The following is a 19,257-nucleotide window of genomic DNA, read 5'->3' on the forward strand; positions in this document are numbered from 1 at the left end:
AGAAATTGGGGGGAAAATGTGTNGGACGTGGAGCAGCTGGAACTTTTACACACTGCTGGTGGGAGTGCAAAGCGGTGTGACTTCAGAAAGCTGTCTAGGTTTAAGAGTATTCATTATTAGTATTCAAACCTAGCATGTTCGCTCCTGAGTGTGTGTCCGGGAGACATAGTGCTTCCATCCACCAGAAGACATGTGCACCAAAGGTCATAAAAGTTTTATTTGCAGTAAAGAAATTGGGGGGGAAAATGTGTCCTTCAAAACTCAATGGAGAAATCAGTTGTGGTATAGTTTTTTTTAAGATTTTATTTATTTTTAGAGAGAGGGAAGGGAGGGAGAAACAGAAGGAGACAAACATCAAGGTGTGGTTGCTTCTTGCATGCCCCCTACTTGGGACCTGGCCCACAACCCAGGCATGTGCCCCGACTGGGAATTGAACCAGCTACCCTTTGGTTCCCAGGCTGGAGCTCAATCCACTAGGCCACACCAGCCACGGCTGTTGTATAGTCTTAAAATGGAATACTACACAGTAATAAGAAGGAACAAACAACTACTACCTGCAGAAATGAATATTATAGACATAATAGAGTAGAAGAGGCCAGACACAGAAGACTAAATACTGTAGGATTCCACTTAAGCAAAGTTCAAGATCAGGCAAGATTAATCTATGGGGATAGAAGTAAAAGAGGTGGCTACTCAGTGGAGTCGGGGAGACTACTGGTTGGGAAGGGGCATGGAGAAGCCCTCTGTGGTGATGGAAATGTTCTATATTTTGACCTGGGGCCTGTGTGTGTGTTGTGTTCATTGAGTTGTTCATGTGAGATTTATACCTTTCACTGTAGCTATTTCATCCTTCAACTAAAACAATTTGGATCATAACACTCCCTTTTCTGATAATGCTTAGGTTAAAAACCAAAGTCCTCTCCTCTCCAAACCCATCTCCCACTCCCCCCACTCACTCCACTCCCGCCACACTGACCACTTCACTGATCCTAAAACACGTAACACTCATTCTTGACTCAGGGAGTTTACCTTTGCTCTTCCCTGAGCCTCTCCTGACCTCCCTGAGCCCACCCTACCTCAGCCCTTACTCTCTATCCCTTTGTCCTTCTGTATTTTCTTCAAGGCACTTACTACTACCTGACATCATGTTTACCTTGTGTATTTGCTTTGTGGTTACTCCCCTGCCAGAATGTCAGCTCCGTGAGTCTGTCTTGTTCACTGTTCAGCACCTAGAACAGTACTTGGCAGAGAGAAGACACTCAATACATATTTGCTGAATGAATGAATTAGGATGGTTGCAACAGGAGCTGTGAGAGTGGCACAAGACACAAGATGATAGGTGCTCTGGGAATTAAGCCAAGGAGATTCACTACTGGTCTGGGGGTGGTGGTGGGGGCACAATAAGAAACTCTTTTTGGAAGAAATGACCCAGTTCTCGAAGCAGCATAGGGTTTGTTGGCTGAAGTGCGGAAGCAGGAAGTCAGGGGGAAGTGGTTTGGGTTATCCCCTTATCCCCATCTCAGCTGTGATCATACCCATCACACCTTGCAGGGGTGGAGCTAAAAGCTGACGTTGGGAAGAATGTCCTTTGCCACTCATTATGCTAGGCATCGCGTGCATTCTCTCGCCTAATCTCCTCAAGAAACCCAGAAGGCCGGCTCTACCAGCTCTCCTTTCCAGATGAGAATTGAGGTCTGGAGAGATTTCTCATCAGACGTAGAGAGGCCAACTCGCCAGCCCTGAGCCTCACAGCTAGTGGGGATTTGAACCTAGTTATCCGACTCCAGAGCCACAGTTCAAGCTCGGCACAGCCCTGGGATCTTGAATAGCTGAGAGACGGCCACCCTGTGCTCACCAGGCTGCAATGGCCACCTGACTACTGCTGAGGAAACTACTATTTCTGGTCCCTTCCCTTCAATCCACCTGTGTTCGGCTTCCTATGGGGAGAGTGGCCGAGAGACTTGACAGGAGGTCCAAGGGTTATGTGGATGGATGGGGAGAAAAGGAGCTTACTAAGTAGCATGGCACCTGCTAGGCTGTCCTAGCAATAGTGACCATAATTTGGAGCGGTCAGAAGACCATGGTAATAAGAGGCCTGCTCTCTTGATCAGGGGTTAAGTCAAGAGTGAAGAATTTAAGCAATGCCCTTTTAATCCACTAGGTGTCGCTACCAAGATTACTATCTCACCAGGCTGGGGACAGGAAAGAGGCATGGGACAGGGAGAGTGGGTTAGACAGAGCATTTCTGGGGGATCTCTTGAATCTGTCCCCAAACATGAGTAAGAAGTTTGACCAGAATAACTTGTATCTTTTACTCTCTTCATTTCTACTGGCTCTTTCCCATTTCGTATTTAAACCCTCTCAAGTTATTTTTAAAAACAAGTTCCTTAATTCCACATGCCTGTTCCAGCTACTGTCCCCTTTCACTTTCTTTCATGGCCAAACTTGTTCAAAGGGTTGGCTCCACTTACTGTCTCCACTTCCTCATGTCCCATTTATTCCTTTTTTATTTTGTCTTGTTTCCCCAACTTCTCATCATGAAATATTTCAAACATAGAAATGTTGAAGGATTCGTACAACGAATACTCTTAACCTTTCTAGATTCTATAATTAACATTTTGCTAACTTGCTTTTGTTCTCTGTGTGTGTCTTTTTTTTCTACTTACACACACACAATTTTTTCTTTTGCCAAGCTATCTGAAAGTAAGTTGCCTCTGTGATAATCTCCTAAGAATAAGGACATTCTCCTACATACACATCCACCCACCATTATCATACCTTAAGAAAATCAATATATTTCTATGGTATCATTTAATTTCTAGTCTATATTCACTTTCCCTGGATTGTCTAAAAAAATCTTTAAAAAATCTTAAAGCCTCCTGATCCAATCTAGTTCCCTGCATTGCATTCGGTTGTTATACCACTTCAGTCTCTTTTATGCTAGACTAGCTCATTTTCTATTCTCCTTTTTCAATTACACTGGCTTTTCAAAGACTAGGACAGATGCCTTGTAAAATGGCCCAAAGTCTCTACTTGTCTGGCTGATTCCCTGTACCCTTGCCTGCTTACACCCCCATCCCTTCTGTAGAGGGTAACTTCTGTCTAAGTTCTGTACTGCCCAGTACAGCTGGTGTGGGAGCCACGGACGTAGTTTCAGTTTTTCTAGTGGTCCCATTAAAAGAGTAAGAAGAGGGCCCTGGCTGGTGCAGCTCAGTGGATTGAGCACAGGCCCTCGAATCAAAGTGTCGCTGGTTCGATGCCCAGTCAGCACACATGCCTGGGTTGCAGGCCAGGACCCCAGTGGGGGGTGTGCTAGAGGCAACCACACATTGATGTTTCTCTCCCCTTCATTCTCTCTCCCTTCCCCTGTCTCTAAAAATAAATAAATAAAATCTAAAAAATAAAAAAGTAAGAAGACCTAGGTGAAGTTAATTTTAACAATCCATTTTATTGGGCTCAATATATCCAAAATATCATTTCTATATGTAATCAACATAAAAACGTTAGTGAGGTATTCTGCATTTTCTTTTGTACTGTCTTTAAAATCTGGGGTGCATTTTATACTTACAGCATAACTCTCCATTTGGACGAGTTACATTTTAATTGTTCACAAGTGCACATGTTTAATTTACACAAGTGGCTCGTGGCTCGTGGCTCCCAACTGGACAACATAGTTCTAGTGGTTTTCTGGAGCACTAATATTCTAGAGAAGAACTCTTTATAGGCGATGCCGTTAACAGCTTTACACTGAGAGGCTGGCCCATGTTAGTGATGTCCAAGTTTGACCCCTGGTTAGGGGGTCACCACCAGAGTTCTCCAGTTAGAAGAGACTTTTTTCTTTGCAGTGAATGTCTGGTAATTTTTGCATCAAATATCCGGTGTATCCCAATCATTTGCCTTTGTTAAAAACTTACTTTTAAATATAATGCATAATATTTCGATCATACAAAACATTTAAAGACTAACATGACGAAGACCTGTTTCTCCACCACCCAACTTAAGAAATGAAAACTTACCTGGTACCTGTCCCTGCTCACATCTTCCTTTCTTGTCAGGAACAACCACTTTCCTGGGTGTGCTATCATTTTCATGCATTTTTCAAGAAAGATTTTATTTATTTTTAGAGAGATAAGGGAGGGAGAAAGAGAGGGAGAAAAACACTGACATGTCAGTGGTTGCCTCTTGCATGCCCCCAGTTGGGGGATCTGGCCCACAACCCAGGCATGTGCCCTGACTGGGAATCGAACTGCTGACCCTTTGGTTCACAGGGCAGCCCTCAATCCACTGAGCCACACCAGTCAGAGCTCATCTTCATGCATTTTTGTGAACTTTTACTATGTATGTGTAATCTCAAAACAATAGTGTGTTTTGCATATTTTTGAGTAACAGTGTTCTTGAAATATAATTCCCGTACCATATAACTCACTATTTAAAGGATACAGTCCAGTGAGTTTTAGCGAATCCTCAGAGTTGTGCAACCATCACCACAGTGGATTTTAGAACGTTTCCATCACCCCCAAACGAAACTCTCCATACAAGGATGTTCAAGGCAGCATTATTCAAAATAGCCAGAAAGTGGAAACAACTCAGTGTCTATGAGCTGGTGAATGGGTAAAGCAAAATGTGGTGTATTCGTCCAATGGGATATTATTCAACCATGAAAAGGAAGAAAGGTGCTAATACATGCTGTGATGTGGATACACCCTGAAAATACTATGAATGGAAGCTGATACAAAACGTAGTGTATTGTATGATTCCATTTATATGAAATGTCCAGAACAGGCAAACCCACAGAGACAGAGAGTGGGTGAGTGGTTGCTAGGGGACGGGAGGAGGGCAAATGGGTATGGGGTTTCTTTGGGGGGTGATGGAAATGTGCCAGAATTAGATAGTGGTAATAGTTGCATAACACTGTGAATGTACTAAAAACCACGTTAAAGTGATTAAAATGACTTCATGCTATGTGAGTTTTATTTACTTGACTTGCAGACACTCTAATCTCCACCTCCATCTTCACACTGTGTTCTCCCATGGGTCTCTGGGTCCTCTCCCCTTCTCATAAGGACAGCCGTCATTGAATTTAGGGCTCCTCCTAATCTAACATGACCCCATCTCAATCTAGCATGACTTCAATTTAACTAATTACATCTGCAGAGAACTAGCTCCAAATAAGGTCAAATTCTGAGGTTCTGGGTGAATGTGAATTTTTGGAGGACATTATTCAAGCCACTGCAAGATCCTTTGCCCATTTTTTAAAAATTTATTTATTTTTAGCAAGAGGGGAAGGGAGGGAGAAAGAGAGGGAGAGAAACAACAATGTGTGGTTGCTTCTTACACGCCCCTACTGGGGATCTGGCCCTCAACCCAGGCATGTGACCCTGACTGGGAATCAAACCGGTGACCCTTTGGTTCACAGACTGGTGCTCAATGCACTGAGCTACACCAGCCAAGGCCATTTGCCTATTTTTTAATTGGGTTGTTTGTCTTTTTATTAGTGAATTTTAAAAGTTTTTAAGATTTGCACATTTTTAAACTTTATATAAACACTATAGTATGTAGTGTTCAGCAACTTTTCTCCTGAATGTGACATGCGTGAGATTCATCCAGGTCAATACGTGTAATTCTAAGAAAACAAATGTGCACCTTCAGTTTGTTCGGTTTTGTTGCTTTGTGTTTCTTCCCTTTCATTCCTCCACCCAGTGCCTCTGCTTCTGCCTTCACTACGCACTGAACTATTCTCACTGAGGTCACTGACTCCCGTGTTACCAAACCCTAGGAACACACCTGACTGCTTCTCTCTGTGCCATTTGATATTTCTGACCATTCTTTCTTGAACATTCATCGTGCTTTCAGGACACTGCACTCTCAGGATTTCCCGCTGCCCTCCTCTTCAATCTCCCTTGCTGGCCTTCTCCCTCAGCTGAGTCCTTGCACGTGGAGTTCCTTGGGTCTATCCTAAGTCCTCTTCTCTTCCCTCCCTAAACCTGGGCTTAGATTTCATCCACATATTTTTGTTGGGGACCTATTGCTGCATCACGAATTATTCTGAACTTAGTGGCTTAAAACCATAACCATTCTATAGCTTCTCATAATCCTCTGGTTGATGGGGGCTCAGCTGAACAGTTTCGCTGTCTCACTTGGGGTGTCTCATGTGGCTGCAGCGAGAAGTTCCATCTTGGAACTGTCCAAGATGGCTGGCTCACTCACCCGGGACCCTGGTGGGAACAGCTGGAATACTGGGTCGGCTGGACCCCACTCCATGTCAAGGCCTCTCCCCCAGGTGGTCTGTACAGGAGAGTAGCTGACTTCTCACATGGGAGCTTAGGGGTCCCCAAAGCACACGAAGCTGCCAGCTCTTCTCAAGGCTCACATCTGGACCTGGTATGGCAGTCACAGGCCAGCTGATTTCGATGAATACCAGAGTCCTGAGTCTTTGGGAGCTGTCTTTGGAGACTAGCTACCACAGTTAGTAGGTCCAAAATTGCCACGACTGCTCTTCTGAGTTTGAGACCTAAACATTCAGTTGCCTATAGCCCTCTCTTCCCACCTTCGCCCTCCAGGGTCCTCAGGTTATTGCCCCTCCCCAGCCCCTCTTCCTTCCTGACTCTCTCCAGGTAAGTGTTGGCATCACCTGCACAAGCCAGAAACTTGGGGATCATTAGCGCCCCCCTCTCTTACCAAGTATGTATACAGTTCAGATGTATTCTATTCAGCCTGATCTTGGGTTTTCAGACAAGCCCGAGAATGGGTGGACGTGGAGTAAACTGCCCAAAACCTCAGCCTACTCAGCAGTGCAGAGAACTAAGACTTGAGGCCTTGGGCTGTGCAGACAGTCAGCACAGCCCAAAGTCTAGCACAGAAATGGACACCCTGTGTCCAAAGTCTTTGTGCCCAGCCAATGCCCAGCAGCCACTCAGTGCAGGCCACCATCGTTTCTCACTTAGATGTCCACAACAGCTTCCCAACTGGGGTTCCTGCTGCCAACCTGGCCCCGTCTAATCCATTCTCCACGCTTCGGTGAGAGGGCTCTTTCGAGAGGGTGAAGAGGGTTATGGCTCTACTGAGCTTACACCTTCCAATGGTTTCCTCTTGAACTTGAGATAAAATTCAACTTTTTACAATAGATAATACAATCCTTCACAAATTGGCCCTTGTTAACTAGACAGTGTAGCACGGGACTGGGGTCCTTCATTTCTCTGGGAGGGCATTTTGAAAATCTGTAGCAGTCTTTTGCTTATCACAATGATAAGGACGGCATTGGGTTGGCAGGGGTCAAGGTGCCGGAGGCCTCCAATGGGAGGGATGGGTCCACCAAGAATCATCCTGGGATGCACATGTGTTTCAATCGTCTTACTGGGCGTTCCATGTAGAAGAACCCATTCATTATCACCTGAGCCTAGATAGAACCCGTCTCCATTAACCTTACACCCGAGGGAGGCCAGGACTGGTTTCCTTTCGGTTCACCCTTGCCATGAGAATGTGGTCCTCTGGGATCCCATCTCCACGAAGGGAGATCTCCTGGAAACTCCCATTGAGGTCTGGGGGTGCTCCTTTTTCCCATGAGACACTGACAAAAGCTCACGTTCACCTGGCAGGCAAGTGTCTTCGGAGCAAAGGCCGGCTTCAGTGTCTCACTTATCTGTGTGTGTGTCCCCTGCCTCTACTTATTTTGTTTTGCCCTGAAAATTCCTTACTTTTACCTAAGCATTTAAGATTTAAAAAATATTTTACCCAGGATTTTTAGTTGCTTTTAGGGAGCAGGTCTCCAAGGTACTTAGCCTGGCATATTATTAGAAAATGAAAGTACAAATATGAAATATTTTTGCACATTGTTCATATAATCTCTTTTCTAGGAATACAACTACTGCATTTTTGGGGGAGGGGGCCATTGTTCCAAATTTTAACAAAGAGTTGTCCAACATTTTGGAAAATCATATCACAAATGACAATGTTGCCCAACAAAATGCCCTTAGGCTGGTCTGCACTTGTTACTGTCATGTTCTTAGTGATTCTAGCCTAGGTGTGAGTGCCCTCAGCTGACCACTGTACCAGGTATCTTCCAGCACGGTGGTGCCTGAGCACTGACATATTAAATGACCTTCCTCTTACTTGTCTTCACTATTGTTAAGGCTTTACGTTGATTTGTTTTTTGAAGTCAAATAAGTTATACTATCTGTTCATTTCACTTGGGGATAGTAGAGTGACAACATAGTTGTTATAATATAGGGACATTGGGTCTGATAGGACTCCGGGTCATTTGGTGTGCAGTTTCTGGAGACAGTTCTGCAGCTTCGTAGGTACGTGGTTTTGGGGGCAAGATGGTTAACTGTGCTGGGTCTCAGTCTCTTCATCTCTAAAATGGGGGTAATGGTACCTGCTTCAGAAAGTTCCCGCAAGGATTAAACAAGTTATGGCATATGAAGTTAAGGCAGTGCCTAGCACATGGCAGGTAGTGCTAACAAATTTCAGATGCTGGGATTACTTCTTCAATCTAATTTCTTGCCTCTCCCACAGTTCTAACTCTAACCACATCAAAATGCTTCGGTTTTAGAATGTGATTCTTTTTGTTTCGCACATACTCCGCTTCTGCCTTGAAACGCCTCCTCCCCAACCTCTGCCCTTGGCCAATTCCTACTCACCCATCAGTCCTCATTTAGAAGTTACTTTCTCTATGAAGCCTACCCCTGTATCCCTAAATCTGCATGAGATGTCCCTCTATTCCACCCCAGTGACTGCCGTTATCGTGCAGTGATGGTATAGAGAATGGAGACTTACATTAGCTGTGGTGGGCACAGAAGGCCCTCTGAAGAGGGAGCATATGAGCAGAGGCCTGAAAAATGAGGAAGAGGCAGAGTAAAGCCAATACAAAGGCCGTGAGGGACCACTTGATGTGTTACTGCAAGAGAAGGCAGTTCTGCATAGTGTATAGCCAGCGAGGATGGGACAGAAGAAAACTAAGGCTGAAGAGCTGGCAGTTTAGATCCACCTGGCCCTATCACCCTAATTTTGGGCATGTAAGACTACATACCTGAAAATCTTTACCTCTGCACCCACAGATCCCTATGTCTGGAATGTGTTCCATGCCTTCTCTGATTAATAATAAAATTGTACTCATCCTTCAAAGCTGAGTTTAAAGCTGTTTATGAAATCTTCGCCCAGTCTTTAGCAGGAATTAGTCACTGTCTGGCTTGATGTTCAGGAGCCCATATGTCCCCATAGCACTAATCACATGCTGACTTATATCTCAGCTAGCTGTTTACACGTCAATCTGCCCACCACACGGAGAGTGCCCTAGGGGAGTTGCTCTGCCTTAGTCACTTCCGCAGTCATCTCCTGGTGCCTAGCCCAGTGCCTGGCCCACAGCAGGTCCTCAATAGATGCTGTGACATTCACTTGACTAGTGGGTGGTGCTCAGTACTACTCATGGCAAACAAAAATAATAACAACTTGTGGCTTATCACATGCTTTCCCATTCATTACCTGATTTGAGCCCATGAAACAGTGGAGACAGGCACTATTAGCTCCATTTTACAGATGGGGTAGCTGAGGCCCAAGGGCACACAGGTAGCAGTCCCAATCCTGTCCCCTCCCTTACTTCAGATTCGGGGGAGGGGAAGGCCGATGGAGAGCATTTTGAAGACAATGGACGTGGTTGAAGTAGAAAGGTACTTTTGTCGGGGGGACTAGGGAGGGATCCTGTGAGCTGGGATGGAGTTAGCACCCCAACAGGGAGGGGCAATTCCTCTGCCAGACCTAAGCAGTTCTAGTCGACTGCGGCACCATCCTCCACCCCTGGAATCTGGACACCGGGGTTCACGAGTGTTCTAGTCAGGTGGCTGAGTTGACGTTAACGATGACTTGTTGGCAGGAGACCTGCCTCTCAGTTGCTATGACAACCGAAGCTTGACTACTGGGTTCTTGCAAGGTTGACTGAGGCGAGGTCTTCGTTAAGTAGAAATGAGGGTAGGGCATTTGTGAGGTGTGTTTGTATACGCGCGCTGTGGGATAAAGAAAAAGGTATACTCAAGACCCTGTTAGCTAATTAGCTAACTAATTAGCCACCTCGGCAACAGTTCAATCATCCGCGCAGTTTCAAAGGGCCCGATGCCTACACCGTCCCCCAGACGAATTAAATCAACCTCTGTGAGTGCAACTCAGGCATCACTATTTAAGTGTTCCCAGGTGATTACAATTGGAACCAAAATTGCAAACCTTGCTCTTAGCTAGTCCGCGAAATTTTTGCGACCTTCCCAAGATGGTGGCCACGGAAACGCTTCCGCTTTCACAGCCTCCGGCAGGAGGTGGGCTTTTCGGAGGCGCATGCGTGTAGCGTCTTGTCGCTCCCGGCTCCCTGCTCCTTTTCCCCCCCGCCTCCATTTTGTTCGCGGACGCTGGGGACGGTGGGAGCAGATCCATTTCCGGGTTGGCAAAAGGGGCGGCGGCGGCGGCGAGAAAGAGAGCTTGCCGGGCGGGGGTCGAGCAGGACGGGACAAAGCTGGAGCGGAGGTGGTGGAGGATTTGCTCCTGGAGCCCTGCGGCCAGGTCGGAAAGGGGCGAGAGGGTCTGGGTCTGTCGCTGAGATGACCTGCGGACCTGAGTGGGAGGGAGAGCCGGGGAAGAGGGGGGTTGGGGCGGGGCTTCGGGGGAGAGGGGTGTTGGAGGAGGGGCCTGAAGGAGTGAGGGGTCCTGGGGGCGGGGCCTGAGGGGAGGGAGTGCGGGGGCTGGGTCGGAAGAACTTGGAGGAGAGGGGGCGTGGGGAATCTAAGTGAGGGGAGTGGTTGGGAATTGGTGTGGGGAGATCGCTGCCTGTGAAAATGTGGTGGAAGATTATTAAGAGGAAGGAAATGAAGGATCCTGAGGGTTGGCTAAGGTGAGTAAGACCGCGACTCAGCGCGGAAGGAGGTAACCGTGCGCAAAAAGGGAGTTGGGGAGGGAGGACCTGTTGGGAACAGGTAATTAACAGGATGCTGCGGGTGACTGCGGGTGATGAGGCCACTGTGACATTTTGGGGATTGAATTGAGTGAGAACCAACGGTTGAGAGGTTGATTCGGGAAACTGCTTACTCTGGAGGGAATCTTGAGAGCGAACGCTTAGTGAGAATCACGCTTGAGTCAACGTTGGACTGAGAAATGTTGAGATGCACCTGGCCGCAGCCGAGTTGAGGCTTCAGTTTGGAGTGGTGTGAAGTGAGGGAAGGTGGAAATCTTCAAGTGTTCCGCGTGGGCTGTGTGTGTTGTTGAGTTACTCATCAGGAAGGAAAATTCTCAAAAGATAACACTGGAGCGACAAACTGGAAGAGCTGGTGTACCTTCGAATTGGTAATTTTAAAGGGATTGGAATAATCTGTTACTGCTTTGGACTCCCCCAAGATCCCCCTGCATTTTCATGCTGTTATTTTTGTCTTAGAGTTGCTGTTTCTAAATGACTTAATGTTTTTGGTGACTGTTTTCTCCTTGTGCACGTCGCAAAAGAACCTCAGGGAATGACCGTTCTAGCCCACCTAAGGATTAATTTAAGATTAACAATTTGAGGCCAGTTGTTCAACCGTCTCGTTTTTTTCCCTTTGAAATATAGGTTTGATCTCCTCACTGCCTCTAAAAGGTTGTGTCCACCAGATGGGATCTTTCACGAGGCTGTAAAGGAGTGATCTTGGAAAATGAAATTGGCACATTGATATTTAGAAGACAGGTCTTTCTCATTTTCTTCCTCTCAGCTTTGCTGCATTTCTGTGCTAGGGAAGACTTGGTGATTTATTTATTCTTTAATCCTCACCTGAGGATATGTTTATTGATTTGAGAGAGAGAAAAAAGAGAAAGGGAAAAAGAAACATCGGTGTGAGAGAAACATCGATGACCAGTTCCCTCCTGCACACCCCTGGACCACGAATTGAGCCCCAAACTTTTTTGGTGTGTGGAGCCACTGGGCTAGGGGAGTGGAGACTTGATACAGGTCTGTTTTTTAAGCTTTTCTCAATTTTAATTTTTAGTAGCCCCAAATTTCCTATTGTGTTCATTGTATTGGCCGCCATCAAGATCGAGATAGGGAAATTGGAGTTGGGGTGGATGAGGTCTGTTGGTGGAGAATGAGAATATTGGAGAGTGCTGTCTGCCACCAGAATAATGTACTCTTTAAACCTTTTTTTTCCATTTTTTAATCACTTTACTCTTGACAAACACTGACTTTCCTCAGGATCTTTTTGAAAATTCACAGAAGTGTAGCATTTTAGACAGTTACTTTGGTCCAGTCACTTTGGCCCCATTGCCACTGTGTCTGTGGACAATTTTAACCCTTCTGTTAATCCTTTGAAATATCAACTGATTGAGCTTTTTGGGGAGGCATAATACCCTAAACACTTTGCTTGTAGGTGAGCTTGTCTGGCTCACCTACATGGATTTGCTTAAGAGGGGCAGTTTCTCATTCTCTGTCATACTTCGTATCAGAGTAGTGTTTACCTTAGTTGCTACTGATTAGTTACGTGATGTCAGCACAAAGGTGAAATGCAGGGGAAGGGAGAAGGTGTTGAGAACGGTGGAATTTTCAGGTTTTGCTTTTAAGAAAGGAAGAGAGGAATACTGTTTCTATTGAAATTGTCAGATAGTTTTTCTTGACTTTTTGAGCTCTTTGGGAGAGTAGCCAGGTGTATTTGAGTCTGTTTTCCTATTGCTCTCGAAGTAATTTTGAAAATCATGGTGCTGGTTCAGTCTGTTTCAGCAAAACATAGTCTTCGTACTAACCTAGGAAGAGTTTAGCTGTAGACTGTGAAGTAAGTACACTTACTTGGGAATGGAAACTTGCTTCGTATTTTGCTGTTGTTTCACCTACTGTGTGTGCTTTTGGTTAGATTTAAAGAAGGTTTTGAAATAAGTTATGGAGGTTCAGAGCTTTGGGAAGGCTGTTGGGTATAGCCTGCGTGTTTAACATAATGATTTTTCATTTTTTCCTATCTTGTTGTGTTTTCTACCGCTCTACTTGGTCCAGTTCTAAGCGGAAACAGCAAATTTTTTACATATTTTTTTCCTCCCCTTTTGTCTCTGGTGGACATCTTGCCCGTGTCACAGTTTGATACCACTAAACTGAAAGGATTCTTGACTGCTTCAGATGACGTGGGTGACAGAGGCTGAGCTGGGTTTCCTGGGCCGGAGAATGGACTCTGTCAGAGCAAAGAATAGTTTCAGAAACACAAACCGGGGCCTTGAAGCTGTGACTAACATTTTGGCAACATGCTTCTTTTTGCCAAATAACTTCTTTTCTTCTTGAATGTGATGTTGATCTCCTTCTCAAAGTAGGCCCTTGTTGCTACTGTTCTTCACACAACTCCTGAGCAGGAGTTGGCAGAGTTCCGGTTGACTGTCTCTTGAGGGCTATGCCCCGGATTAGAGTACATGGGGTGTTCTGTGTCAAAATGGGGTTCACGGGCAGATCCTGAGAGCTGCTGTGCAAGGAAATGGAGGCAGTACCCTTACTGAATGTTTTCGTACCCCTCTGTTTTTTCTGAGTTCAAATCTGTTTCTCATTCATCTTGTGATTAAGTGCAGAATCATTGCCTTTGTCCAGCTTTGAAAGTCCAGGGCATTGAGGAAGACAGAGTATTTCCGACTTCTTTATTTCTCCACTCTCACTCAGCCTTTGGGCTTGGGGAGCCACAGGCTAAGTTCACGGGCACTGTTTGGCATACTATATAGAAGGGTATTTAGAATGCTGCTCAGAACTTTATGGAGAAAAACAAGGTTAGTAGGGGGGAAAGGTGATACATTTGCTAATGCAGAAAGAACTTGTGGAGTCCAATAAGTTATCAAAGAGGGGAGCTAGGAATTGGCTTCTAGCTTGCCATTTAGGCTTGGCAAAGTCATAACAATTTAGAATGGCTATACTAAATACTTTGTTCTGCTCAGTAAATGTCCTTTTCAGTATGTTCTACTTAGTAAATACCCTTTTGTTTTTCAGGGGATAATTAGTTGAAGATAACAGTGTCTCCGATAGGTCTTGGGATGGATTATGAAGATCATTTCTTGCACTCTATGACATTGGTTCTTGTAACATTGGAGACCCCAAGACAGATCCTCTCGTTGGTGGCCCTGGATTCGGCTTTCTCCTGCCATCATTAGTCCAGCGTATTCTGTTCCTGATATGCAGGTTTGGGAAACTTCACAGGTTTAGAACCAAAGGTTTAAACTCTGGTCCCGGGCTGCTGCTATTTATTTATTTATTTATTTATTTGGACTAGATTTGAGAGACAGGGAGAAACATCAATTTGTTGTTCCACTTATTTTATGCACTCATTGGTTGATGTGCCCTGATTTGTATGTGCCCTGACTGGGAATCTAACCCACAATCTTGGTGTATCAGGATGATGCTCTGACCAGCTGAGCTATCTGGCTAGGGCTGGTCCAGGGCTTTGATTGTGATAACAAATATGATTATTGGAGTTGTATTTAAACAAGTTTCAGACCTTTCTTTTCTAAAGAGTATCTTAAAGTTTGGCAAATCTGTATTTTAAGGAATGTGTGTAGCTTTCCTCTCCATTATTAAAATTGATTTCCAAAAAAATTTAGTTTCTTAAACTTCGTGGATTTAAATTAAGCTCGATTTAGATTTTAAGGCCCTTCAGTGAAAATAATTTATTTTTAGTCAGTGTTTATATTTCTTCAGTACAGATTTGACAACTTACTTTTTATGCTTATAAAAATGCTGAATCCAGTAATTTCTCCCAATAACCCCTTCTGATTGAAAACATTCTTTGTATGTCCAGATTGGGACATTTGGTTCCAAAAAAAAGTGAGATTTTTCTTCTAAAGCATGGGGAAAGCTGTCTGAGATTTATGGCTGAGTTTTCCTTTTTTCCGCTTCCGCCCTGCCAGTGCTCAGCTAGTAGGCCAGACATTTATCATCAAAGGTCCAGGTGTAGAACATTTAAACTCTTTCCATCACTGTCTTAGGAATAAGGACAGGACTGTCTTTAGCAAATTTTACTTTTTAAATAGACAGTACATTAATGTTCAGATTTTGAAAGATAAAAAAGTTGTACAGTGAATAGCTTACCTTTTACCTTTAGTCTACTCATAATCCAGTTCATCTTCCCAGAGGCAATCAACATGACAAGTTTCTTAAGATCCTTTCTAGAGATAACATGTACCTATGAAGCAAATAAGTATACTTCTTTCCTTTTTAAAAATAAGTATAGCACTATTAATACACTGTACTTTTTCTTTTTAAAAATATTTTACTTATTTTTAGAGAGAGGGGGAGGGAAGGAGAAAGAGTGGGAGAGAAATATCAATGTGTGGTTGCCTCTCATGTGTCCCTACTGGGGACCTGGCCTGCAACCCAGGCATGTGCCCGGACTGGGAATCAAACCGGTGACCCTTTGGTTCACAGGCCCATGCTCAATCCACTGAGCCACACCAGCCAGGGCTATACACTATACTTTTTTCCTTTTAATAAGTAATAATATAAGAATAAAGTCTGTGTTTTGTCTACTCACAATTACAAACCTACTTAGCCCACCCTTATAAGTAGAGTTGCAGAAGCTGATTTTTGGGAGGCTGTGTTATTCACTTATTAGATAAGAATTTTTGAGCCTCTGCTGTGTGCCAAGCACTGTGCTAGGTGCTGGAGATACAGCAGTGAACAAAACCGACTCAATCCCCGCGTTCACGCAGTTACAGTCTAGAGGGGAAGATCCATTAAACAGATAATTACTTTTGCTGTAGGTGCTATGGAGACAGCTAATTGCAAGCCTAACCCAGGTTGACAGGGAAGGAGGACGGTCAGGGAAGGTCTGTGAGGGAGGGACTTCTAAGGCTGAACCTAAAAGGTGAGGGCAGGACCAAAGACTGTTCTGGGCAGAGGAGATGGCACCGGTGGAGATCCTGAGAGGGCAAGAATATGGTTGTTCTGAAGAGTCAAAGGGAGTTCCAGTGTGTCTGGACCTCGGGGAATGAAGAGCAGAGTGGTGGGAGGCCAGGCAGCAGAGAGTGTGCGCTCTCCAAAAAGGAGTAAAGAGCATAGTGGGCTTTGGGCTCAGCCTTATAGTAGAGACTTTTTTTCCTGTCAGCTCTTTCCACAGATACTGGTTTACTGGTGTTAATGCTAAAACCATCATTATTATGAAAAAAACCTGAAGTTATATGGTGGAACATGTTTTCTGTAAGAATTTCCCTGGATAAAGTCTGTTTTAGTCTTGATTTCTTTTAGATCCTGCAAATTAAACTTGTGTAGCTGTATTAGGTCTTAAACTTTTAGGATCTTAGAAGTTGGTGAGATGAACGATTATTGGGGAGCAATTCTTAGATTATGGGGATGATGGAGTGTTAGTTTGCCAGACCTGCTATTTAGGAAACAGAAAACCTACTTCCAGGGAATACTATTTTTTATAAGCCTTATGGGGCTAGAGAAAGTGCACAGATGTTCTTATCATACCCTTCATCTAGACCATACGTCTTAACGTGACACATGATTCTGGTTGGATGTACAAATGAATTCGTAGCCAAAGCTCCGTTCGTTGTAAAGCATGGAAGCATTTTTACCTGCAGGTATGTTGACTTTTGTTCAGAAATCACAGTACCCTTCCTCCAAGCCCAGATGGGCCTGTTCAGTTCAGTGCCTTGTGTGATTTGATCAGCTTGCCCTGTTTTCCTAACTTAAAGTAGATTCTTGGTTTAGCTGCCTATCACTAGTGATCAAGGAGTAGAAATATGAAAATTTTTCTAGCATTTCAGCAAGAAACCTCTGTGTATCTGATGGCTTAAGGGTATGAGAGTGAGAGAGAAGAGACTCATCAAGGTGACAATGGAAGTCACAGCTTTGGTATTAGACTGTGGCGAGTCGGAACTTCAGATACTATCTTTGAAGTGAGGCGTGACACTGTCCATCTGAAGTCTTGGTCAGCATTTCATGGAGCATCTGTTTAAGTTTTCTCTCAGGCCTTTTCATATGGAGACTGTCTTCGCTGGATTTTCCTTATTTCTGACTCTTCTCTGTATATGCTTCTCTCCTTTTATATTTGGAGTGTGCTAATGAGGGGTGGCCCGTGGGAGCTGAGGGTTAGTTAGGAGGCATGGCTAGCCCAGGGTGAGAAGTGTCATTTTGTTGTCATCAACAACTAGGTTTCAGCTGTCCTTGTCATCACCTTTTTAATCTAATTAATAGTCTCTTACAGCTTCTAAAGATGTTTTGTTAGCATATGTTGGTTTTATTTTTCAGGTAGTGCATTTAATTGAAAACAAGTCCAAAAAAGGATCTAAGGTAGCTGGTTTTTAGATTTACCCGTCTGTTTTTGTGTTTACCTTTACAATTAATCTTGGTCACGATTTCTGATAGTGACCTGGGAGTTCCTCACATAGTTGACCTGTGACATGGCGTGAGCTCTGGGATGGTGAGCACAGGTGACACCCAGGCTGTGGCAGAGATTCAGGTCACATTAGGCAGCCTGCTTCCATTAGTGCTGAATTCAGGGCACAGGTTCTAGAAGCTAGTGTAATAGCCTTTCAGTTATTTTGTTTTGGGGAGGATTTTCTACTGTCCTTAACTATATCGATAGCAGATCCAGTATTGTTTTTTAATTTTATTGATTTTAGAGAGGGAGCGAGAGAAATACAGATTTGTTGTTCCGCTTATTTATGCATTCGTTGGTTGCTTCTTTCATGTGCCCAGACTGGGGGTTGAATCTGCAGCTGTGGCATATTGGGACAGATATAGTATAGATCTTGTTTTTTAAAATGCTGATCAATCTGAAGCTTGGTTTTTCTTATACAGTGTTAGAATTTGGGGGGTTTTAGTAATTAAATTAAAAATTTTTTTGAATCAAAATAGTAAGACTACGTAGTTGAAAGAGTCAGATAGTACCACAAGTCTTTATTTATTTATTTATTTTTAGAAAGGTGAAGGGAGGTAGAAAGAGAGGGAGAGAAGCAACAATGTGTGGTTGCCTCTCACGTGCCCCCTTTCTGCTGGGGACCTGGCCTGCAACCCAGGCACATGCCCTGACTAGGAATCGAACCAGTGACCCTTTGGTTTGTAGGCCGGCACTCAGTCCACTGAGCCACACCAGCCTGGGCACCACAGGTTTTTTTTTTTTTTTAAAAGATTTTATTTATTTATTTATTTATTTATTTATCTTTAGAGGGGAAGGAGAGGGAGAGAAACATCAATGTATGGTTGCCTTTCGTGCATCCCCTGCTGGGAGTTGGCCTGCAGGGAATCAGCCTGCAACCCAGGCATGTGCCCTGACTGGGAATCGAACCGCGATCCTCTGGTTCGCAGGCCCGCGCACAATCCACTGAGCTACACCAGCCAGGGCACCACAAGTCTTATAATTTAAAATATTGCTCTCCTTTTTTTCTTGTTCGTCCTGTGTTATTTTTAATATTTTTAGTGTTTTTTTCCCTGATGTGTATTTTTTGTTTTAAGTTTTTATTTATTTATTTTTAGGAGGAAAAGAGAGGGGGAAAGAGAGGTGGAGAAATATCAGTGTGTGATTGCCTTTTGCACACTCCCCCACTTGGGATCCGGCCTGCAACCCAAGCATGTGCCCTTGACTGGGAATCAAACCAGTGACCCTTTGGTTTGCAGGCCGGCACTCAATTCACTGAGCCACACCAGCCAGGGCTCCTGATGTGTATTATCTTTGTTTTTACAAAGTTAAAAATACAAATAAAAATACTAATATAAATAATAGTTATACTATTATTTCTTGATTTTTTTCATTCATAGATATTACCTATTGAATTTTTAAAATGGAATATGATTTTGTATTTTTATACTTCTACCTACCCTCAAGCCTTTCTGCTAGCTTCCTGATATAGAACATCACAGTCTTGATTAAATCAATATTTTGTGTTTTTATAGTATGTATCAGGATTCAATCAGAAAAACAAACCATTCTTGATGTTTCAAAGAGGATATTAGATGCTTATAAAACTATTGGAAGGCCATGGGAACATAGGTGAGGGAAAACCGTGTTACCGGAGTTGTAAGAAAGTGCTGCCATTAATAGTCTTGGCTGCTTTAAGAACCAGCACAGGCAATTTGCAGAATATTGGCAACTGCAGCAAACCACGTGTTTTATCTGTCCAAAGCCACACACCTTCTTACAGCTACCGGAAGGGCAGTAGTGGCATCTACATTTTTCCTGTCTTCCAGATCTTAAGTGAATGACTTGAATTCTCAGAATTTAAATCACAACCCCGTGGACGGGATTCTGGGAATGTAGTTTCCAGGCCTCCAGACTCCTCCCACCTGCCACCGCATGAGTCCAG

The 19,257-nt window shown here is 44.1% G+C and overlaps 1 protein-coding gene across 5 annotated transcripts in view; it reads left to right on the forward strand.

Moving 5' to 3' along the window:
• The first annotated feature begins 10,372 nt into the window (after positions 1-10,372).
• WIPF2 (WAS/WASL interacting protein family member 2) overlaps positions 10,373-19,257 on the forward strand; it is a 45,323-nt gene continuing 36,438 nt past the window's right edge. For 2 of the 5 annotated variants that reach the window (XM_037033615.1, XM_037033619.1), the window contains exons 1-2: positions 10,373-10,542; positions 13,946-14,134. The gene's annotated coding sequence lies outside the window, so the exon portion shown is untranslated. Of the gene's footprint in view, positions 10,543-13,030; positions 13,105-13,945; positions 14,135-15,625; positions 16,534-19,257 lie in introns of those variants that run through there. The other 3 variants (XM_037033616.1, XM_037033617.1, XM_037033618.1) reach the window with 3 other exon arrangements.

The sequence above is a fragment of the Sturnira hondurensis genome, unplaced genomic scaffold, assembly GCF_014824575.4.
Source record: "Sturnira hondurensis isolate 20B ecotype Veracruz unplaced genomic scaffold, ASM1482457v3 Scaffold0021632, whole genome shotgun sequence".
In the NCBI taxonomy this organism is placed as follows: Eukaryota; Metazoa; Chordata; class Mammalia; order Chiroptera; family Phyllostomidae; genus Sturnira; species Sturnira hondurensis.